The 9024-nt window shown below is 41.4% G+C and overlaps 1 non-coding gene across 1 annotated transcript; it reads right to left on the bottom strand.

The window, feature by feature from the left end:
- Positions 1-436: 436 nt before the first annotated feature.
- Positions 437-544, bottom strand: LOC130964818 (small nucleolar RNA R71). Its single transcript, XR_009080889.1, has one exon. It is a non-coding gene; the product is annotated as a small nucleolar RNA R71 (small nucleolar RNA).
- Between the last annotated feature and the right edge of the window lie 8480 nt (positions 545-9024).

Genomic DNA, 9024 nt, shown 5'->3' with positions numbered 1-9024 from the left:
CCTAACAGAAATCTTCAAAGAAGAAGAACCCATGGCAGCCGAAAACAACAACAATGCCAACAATGCAAGTAAGGTGCTGGGTGACTTTACTGCACCTACTCCCGACTTCTATGGGAGAAGCATCTCTATCCCTGCCATTGGAGCAAACAACTTTGAGCTTAAGCCTCAATTAGTTTCTCTAATGCAACAGAATTGCAAGTTCCATGGACTTTCATTGGAAGATCCTCATCAGTTTTTGGCTGAATTCTTGCAAATCTGTGACACTGTCAAGACTAATGGGGTTGACCCTGAGGTCTACAGACTTATGCTATTCCCTTTTGCTGTAAGAGACAGAGCTAGAATATGGTTAGATTCACAACCTAAAGAAAGCCTAAACTCTTGGGAAAAGCTAGTCAATACCTTCTTGGCAAAGTTCTTTCCACCTCAAAAATTGAGTAAGCTTAGAGTGGAAGTCCAAACCTTCAGACAGAAGGATGGAGAATCCCTCTATGAAGCTTGGGAAAGATACAAACAATTGATCAGAAAATGTCCTTCTGACATGCTTTCTGAATGGAGCATCATAGGTATTTTCTATGATGGTCTGTCTGAACTATCCAAGATGTCTTTGGATAGCTCTGCTGGAGGATCTCTTCATCTGAAGAAGATGCCTACAGAAGCTCAAGAGCTAATTGAAATGGTTGCAAATAACCAATTCATGTACACTTCTGAAAGGAATCCTGTGAACAATGGGACAAGTCAGAAGAAAGGAGTTCTTGAGATTGATACTCTGAATGCCATATTGGCTCAGAACAAAATATTGACTCAGCAAGTCAATTTGATTTCTCAAAGTCTGTCTGGAATGCAAAATGCACCTGGCAGTACTAAGGATGCTTCATCTGAAGAAGAAGCTTATGATCCTGAGAACCCTTCAATGGAAGAGGTGAATTACATGGGAGAACCTTATGGAAACACCTATAATTCTTCATGGAGAAATCATCCAAATTTCTCATGGAAGGATCAACAGAGACCTCAACAAGGTTTCAACAACAATAATGGTGGAAGAAACAGGTTTAGCAATGGCAAGCCTTTTCCATCATCTTCTCAGCAACAGACAGAGAATTCTAAGCAGAGCCACTCTGACTTAGCAACCATGGTCTCTGATCTGATCAAAACCACTCAAAGTTTCATGACTGAAACAAGGTCCTCCATTAGAAACTTGGAGGCACAAGTGGGACAGCTGAGCAAGAAAGTTACTGAACTCCCTCCTAGTACTCTTCCAAGCAATACAGAAGAAAATCCAAAAGGAGAGTGCAAGGCCATCAACATGGCCGAATTTGGAGAGGAGGAAGAGGCAGTGAACGCCACTGAGGAAGACCTCAAGGGACGTCCACTGGCCTCCACTGATTTCCCCAATGAGGAACCATGGGAATCTGAGGCTCAAAATGAGACCATAGAGATTCCATTGGACTTACTTCTGCCTTTCATGAGCTCTGATGAGTATTCTTCCTCTGAAGAGGATGAGTATGTCACTGAAGAGCAAGTTGCTAAATACCTTGGAGCAATCATGAAGCTAAATGACAAGTTATTTGGTAATGAGACTTGGGAGGGTGAACCCCCTTTGCTCACCAAAGAACTGGATGGCTTGTCTAGGCAGAAATTACCTCAAAAGAGACAGGATCCTGGGAAGTTTTCAATACCTTGTACCATAGGCACCATGACCTTCAAGAAGGCTCTGTGTGACTTAGGGTCAAGTGTAAACCTCATGCCTCTCTCTGTAATGGAGAAGCTAGGGATCTTTGAGGTACAAGCTGCAAGAATCTCACTAGAGATGGCAGACAATTCAAAGAAACAAGCTTATGGACTTGTAGAGGATGTTCTGGTAAAAGTTGAAGACCATTACATCCCTGCTGATTTCATAGTCCTAGAGACTGGGAAGTACATGGATGAATCCATCATCCTTGGCAGACCCTTCCTAGCCACAGCTAAGGCTGTGATTGATGTTGATAGAGGTGAATTGATCATTCAAGTGAATGAAGAACCCTTTGTGTTTAAGGCTCAAGGATATCCCTCTGTCACCATGGAGAGGAAGCATGAAGAGCTTCTCTCAAAGCAGAGTCAAACAGAGCCCCCACAGTCAAACTCTAAGTTTGGTGTTGGGAGGCCACAACCAAACTCTAAGTTTGGTGTTGAACCCCCACATTCAAACTCTAAGTTTGGTGTTGGGAGGTTCCAACATTGCTCTAAGTATCTGTGAGGCTCCATGAGAGCCCTCTGTCAAGCTACTGACATTAAAGAAGCGCTTGTTGGTAGGCAACCCAATGTTATATTTTATCTATTTTCCTTTGTTATTTTATGTTTTCTGTAGGTTGATGATCATAAGAAGTCACAAAATCAATTGAAAAAGCAAAAACAAAATGAAAAACAGGAAGAAAAATAGCACACCCTGGAAAAAGAACCTACTGGCGTTTAAACGCCAGTAAGGCTAGCAGATGGGCGTTTAACGCCCAGTCTGACACCATTCTGGGCGTTTAACGCCAGAAAGGGGCACCAGACTGGCGTTAAACGCCAGAAAAGGGCAAGCACTTGGTGTTAAACGCCAGAAATGGGCACCAGCCCGGCGTTTAACGCCAGAATTGGCTCAAAACGCATTTTTGCATGCCATTTGGTGCAGGGATGACTTTTCCTTGACACCTCAGGATCTGTGGACCCCACAGGATCCCCACCAACCCCACCACCCTCTTTCTTCTTCACCCATTCACCAATCACCTCAATACCTCTTTCCCAAAAAAACCCTTCACCTATCCAATCCCATCTTTCTCTTCACCACTCACATCCATCCTTCATAAAACCCCACCTACCTCACCATTCAAATTTAAACCACTTTCCCTCCCAAACCCACCCATAATGGCCGAACCCTACCCCTCCCCTCACCCCTATATAAACCCATCTTCACTCCTTCATTTGCACACACCTTAACACTACTTCTTCCCCCTTTGGCCGAAAAATAAGCCTCCTCCATCTCCTCCATTTTCTTCTTCTTCTACTCTATTCTTTCTTCTTTTGCTCGAGGACGAGCAAACCTTTTAAGTTTGGTGTGGTAAAAGCATTGCTTTTTATTTTTCCATAACCATTTATGGCATCTAAGGCTGGAGAAACCTCTAGAAAGAGGAAAGGGAAGGCAAAAGCTTCCACCTCCGAGTCATGGGAGATGGAGAGATTCATCTCAAGGGTGCATCAAGACCACTTCTATGAAGTTGTGGCCTTGAAGAAGGTGATCCCCGAGGTCCCTTTCAAACTCAAAAAAGAGTGAATATCCGGAGATCCGACATGAGATCCGAAGAAGAGGTTGGGAAGTTCTCACCAACCCCATTCAACAAGTCAGAATCTTAATGGTTCAAGAGTTCTATGCCAATGCATGGATCACCAAGAACCATGATCAAAGTGTGAACCCGGACCCAAAGAATTGGCTTACAATGGTTCGGGGGAAATACTTAGATTTTAGTTCGGACAATGTGAGGTTGGCATTCAACTTGCCCATGATGCAAGGAGATGAACATCTTTACACAAGAAGGGTCAACTTTGATCAAAGGTTGGACCAAGTCCTCACTGACATTTGTGAAGAGGGCGCCCATTGGAAGAGAGATTCAAGAGGGAAGCCGGTTCAATTAAGAAGGCACGACCTCAAGCCCGTGGCTAGGGGATGGTTGGAGTTTATCCAACGCTCAATCATTCCCAGTAGCAACCGGTCCGAAGTTACTATAGACCGAGCCATCATGATTCATAGCATCATGATTGGAGAGGAAGTGGAAGTTCATGAGGTTATAGCCCAAGAACTCTATAAGGTGGCGGACAAGTCCTCTACCTTGGCAAGGCTAGCCTTTCCTCATCTCATTTGTCACCTCTGTTATTCAGTAGGAGTTGACATAGAAGGAGACATCCTCATTGATGAGGACAAGCCCATCACTAAGAAAAGGATGGAGCAAACAAGAGACCCCTCTCATCATGAAATCCCTGAGATGCCTCAAGGGATGCACTTTCCTCCACAAAACTATTGGGAGCAAATCAACACCTCCCTAGGAGAACTGAGTTCCAACATGGGACAACTAAGGGTGGAGCACCAAGAACATTCCATCCTCCTTCATGAAATTAGAGAAGATCAAAGAATCATGAGAGAGGAGCAACAAAGACAAGGAAGAGACATTGAGGAGCTCAAGCACTCCATAAGACCTTCAAGAGGAAGAACAAGCCGCCATCACTAAGGTGGACCCGTTCTTTAATCTCCTTGTTCTTTATTTTCTTGTTTTTCGAATTTTCATTCTTATGTTTATCCATGTTTGTGTCTTATGATCATTAGTATCTTAGTGTCTATGCCTTAAAGTTATGAATGTCCTATGAATCCATCACCTTTCTTAAAATGAAAAATGTTCTTAATTGTAAAAGAGAAGAATTGCATGAACTTCAGATTTTATAACAGATTAATTATTTTGATGTGGTGGCAATACTTTTGTCTTCTGAATGTATGCTTAAACAGTGCATATGTCTTTTGAATTTGTGGTTCATGAATGTTAAAATTTTTGGCTCTTGAAAGAATGATGAAAAAGGAGACATGTTACTGAGGATCTGAAAAATCATAAAAATGATTCTTGAAGCAAGAAAAAGCAGTGAATACAAAAAAAAGGGGAGAAAAACGAAAAAAAAAAAGAAAGAGCAAGCAGAAGAAGCCAACAGCCCTTTAAACCAAAAGGCAAGGGTAATAAAAAGGATCCAAGGCTTTGAGCATCAGTGGATAGGAGGGCCTACAGGAATAACATCCTGGCCTAAGCGGCTAAACCAAGTTGTCCCTAACCATGTGCTTGTGGCGTGAAGGTGTCAAGTTAAAACTTGAGACTGAGCGGTTAAAGTCGTGATCCAAAGCTGGACACCTCTAATTGGGGACTCTAGCAAAGCTGAGTCACAATCTGAAAAGGTTCACCCAATTATGTGTCTGTGGCATGTATGTATCCGGTGGTAATACTGGAAGACAGAGTGCTTTGGGCCACGGCCAAGACTCGTAAAGTAGCTGTGTTCAAGAATCATCATACCTAACTAGGAGAATCAATAACATTATCTGGATTCTGAGTTCCTAAAGAAGCCAATCATTCTGAATTTCAAAGGATAGAGTGAGATGCCAAAACTGTTCAGAGGCAAAAAGCTAAAAGCCCCGCTCATCTAATTGATACTGATCTTCATAGATGTTTTTGGAGTTCATTGCATATTCTCTTCTTTTTATCTTATTTGATTTTCAGTTGCTTGAGGACAAGCAACAATTTAAGTTTGGTGTTGTGATGAGCGGATAATTTATACGCTTTTTGGCATTGTTTTTAGTATGTTTTTAGTAGGATTTAGTTAGTTTTTAGTATATTTTTATTATTTTTTAGTTAAAATTCACTTTTCTGGACTTTACTATGAGTTTGTGTGTTTTTCTGTGATTTCAGGTATTTTCTGGCTGAAATTGAGGGACCTGAGCAAAAATCTGATTCAGAGACTGAAAAGGACTGCAGATGCTGTTGGATTCTGACCTCCCTGCACTCGAAGTGGATTTTCTGGAGCTACAGAAACCCAATTGGCGCGCTCTCAACGGCGTTGGAAAGTAGACATCCTGGGCTTTCCAGAAATATATGATAGTTCATACTTTGTCCAAGATTTGATGGCCCAAACCGGCATTCAAAGTCACCTTCAGAATTCCCAGCGTTAAACGCCGGAACTGGCACCAAAGTGGGAGTTAAACGCCCAAACTGGCACAAAAGCTGGCGTTTAACTCCAAGAAAAGTCTCTACACAAAAATGCTTCAATTCTCAGCCCAAGCACACACCAAGTGGGCCCGGAAGTGGATTTTTATGTCTTTTACTCATCTTTGTAATTCTTAAGCTACTAGTTCCCTATAAATAGGACCTTTTACTATTGTATTTTCATCTTTTGATCACTTGAGATCTCTAGATCATCTTTGGACGTCCTGTTCTTAGATTACTGGAGGCTGGCCTCACGGCCATGCCTAGACCTTGTTCTTATGTATTTTCAACGGTGGAGTTTCTACACACCATAGATTAAGGTGTGGAGCTCTGCTGTACCTCGAGTATTAATGCAATTACTATTATTCTTCTATTCAATTCCGCTTGTTCTTGTTCCAAGATATCACTTGTTCTTCAACTTGATGAATGTGATGATCCGTGACACTCATCATCATTCTCACCTATGAACGTGTGACTGACAACCACCTCCGTTCTACCTTAGATTGGGTGAATATCTCTTGGATTCCTGATACACGATGCATGGTTGATCGCCTGACAACCGAGCGCTCGCCTGACAACCGAGCCAGCCATTCCGTGAGATCAGAGTCTTTGTGGTATATGCTAGAACTGATGACGGCATTCAAGAGAATTCGGAAGGTCTAACCTTGTCTGTGGTATTCTGAGTAGGATTCAATGATTGAATGACTGTGACGTGCTTCAAACTCGCGATTGTGGGGCGTTAGTGACAGACGCAAAAGAATCACTGGATTCTATTCCGACATGATCGAGAACCGACAGCTGGATAGCCGTGCCGTGACAGGGTGCGTTGAACATTTCCACTGAGAGGATGGGAGGTAGCCACTGACAACGGTGAAACCCTTGCATAAGCTTGCCATGGAAAGGAGTAAGAAGGATTGGATGAAGACAGTAGGAAAGCAGAGAGACGGAAGGGACAAAGCATCTCCATTCGCTTATCTGAAGTTCTTACCAATGAATTGCATAAGTATCTCTATCTTTATCTTTTATTCATATTTCATCTATAACCATTTGAGTCTGCCTGACTAAGATTTACAAGGTGACCATAGCTTGCTTCATACCAACAATCTCCGTGGGATCGACCCTTACTCGCGTAAGGTTTATTACTTGGACGACCCAGTGCACTTGCTGGTTAGTTGTGCGAAGTTGTGTTTATGCCATGGTATTGAGCACCAAATCTTTGGAGCCATTACTAGGGATTATTTGAGTTGTGAAAAGTAGTGATCACAATTTCGTGCACCAGAATGCAAGAGGCAGTCCTAGAACGCCGACACTCAGATTACAGAGCTTAAAGTATTAAACAGAAGCCATAAAAGGTGGTTTTCTAAGAGTATCTAAACCTAACTTAACTTAACCTTAAATCTAAGTTCCATATTGTAATTCCTCCATCCCTCCATCTCTGTCAGCATTTCACATACAGATAAACAGAAAATGCAAACACAGAAGGTTATACTGCAGATAACAAATATACATATAGTATGGCAAGTACACTTAGACACACCCAGTTAATGCACAAACAAGCAATTCAAGTAATATGCATATGATGCATGCCTGTCCTATGGTTGATGAGGCTCATCTGTCAGTTATCCAGCCAACCCGACAAGTCTGAAAACCTTAGACTGTCCCTCGACGTGCATCCCCAAGAGTATATGCATAGCTTTTTCTCAAATAATCAATATTGCTCAATGGGGGTTACATTCCCGAAAATTTATAGTGTCCGGTCACCCTTACGTCGTATGGTCAATAGAGTATCGAGTTTTCAACCTGGTACACGTGGTGGCAAGTCACGACACTTTATCCAAGGAACCTTGTATATCAGATCATTAAATCATTCAAGCCAAGTTTTATACATAATCATTCATTTGATTATCAAGTCAAGTATCATAAATGATCGTCCATAACATTTCATAATCAATTCATCACTTCTCAGTTTTACTCTATCTCCAAGTCATCCCCATTCCCTAACTTCATCTGATTATCAGGTGTAATACTACTATTCACGACTAAAGGAATGAAAATAGAGGTTTGAAATACAGTTTAAAATGTTAAAAGGCATTTTGCTTAAATAGGGTCCACATGTACGCGTGACTCACGCGTGCGCGTGGAGATGTAAAACTGCAGCTCGCGCGCGGCGTCTCTTTGTCATGCGTACGCGTGGGTGTAAACCTCATGTCACACGTGCGTGTAGGTCACGCGTGGACATGAGAATTGTCAAAAGTGAAGTCCCTGAGGGGAACCATGTCACCAAATCCGGCCTCAGCCGAATACGGGGCGATGACGTTAGGTGGAGGAAGGGTATGACTCACTCGCCGAGGTAGTAGAAGACGAGGCCTCTGAAGAATAAAAAAAATTCATGCTTAAAAAAAAATTCAGCCAGATACTAGTTTTTTTGTTTAGTAATTAGATCAGCTTAACGTGATACACAACACATTGCATATTAACTAAACCCTACTTAAGCACATGCTTCGATGTTTCTTGCCTACACATGTCTCTAAATTACATATTCCATATTAACTAAACCCTAACTAGAACGTTATAAATACTAACAACCTAGCACAAGTAAAACAGAGTTTCAAACTAATAATTATGTCATAACAATCTTGCACAAGCAAATAGAGTTCTAAATTCCTCCTACAGACCTATCCCTAAACCATTTAACTACATTCTGTCTCTTCAGGACTACCCAAACAATGGCCACATAATTAGATTAAACATACAAAACACAACTAACCTTGAATTCGGTCGTCCCGACGTAATGTGATATCTCGTTTAGCCTGTTGATGTCTCCATCGTTCCCCACCTGGCACGTCATCACCGTATTAGTCTAAAATATGGTAAGAAATGGTCAAAAGAAGAGAGAAAGAGGTTGACAAAGTCAAATTGGGGTCCGGAATGAAGCTGTAAACGGATTCTACTTATAGGCACGGACAGTCCTTATCTTGTTTACACTGTAAACGAGATACGTGCAATGTCATCTCGTTTACAGTGTGAACGAGATAAGACTTAAAAATTTAAATCGGTAAATATTTTTTAAATTATTTATTACGATAATTATCATATTTATTTTATTTATTAAAATAAAAAAATCCCTCAATTCAAGTTTACCAATAACTACTACAAACATAAATCTATTTTCAAAATAACAAATTTGTTACATTTGATTACTTTTTTGGATCGCTGGATCTGATCTAAAGTTAGAAATAAACTTAAATAGCCTAGTGCTACCATTGCTAGCTACTAC

Source organism: Arachis stenosperma, chromosome 2 (assembly GCF_014773155.1).
Source record: "Arachis stenosperma cultivar V10309 chromosome 2, arast.V10309.gnm1.PFL2, whole genome shotgun sequence".
Taxonomy (NCBI): Eukaryota; Viridiplantae; Streptophyta; class Magnoliopsida; order Fabales; family Fabaceae; genus Arachis; species Arachis stenosperma.
Note: the sequence above shows the minus strand (reverse complement) of the source record. Positions and strands in the feature narration are given on the sequence as shown.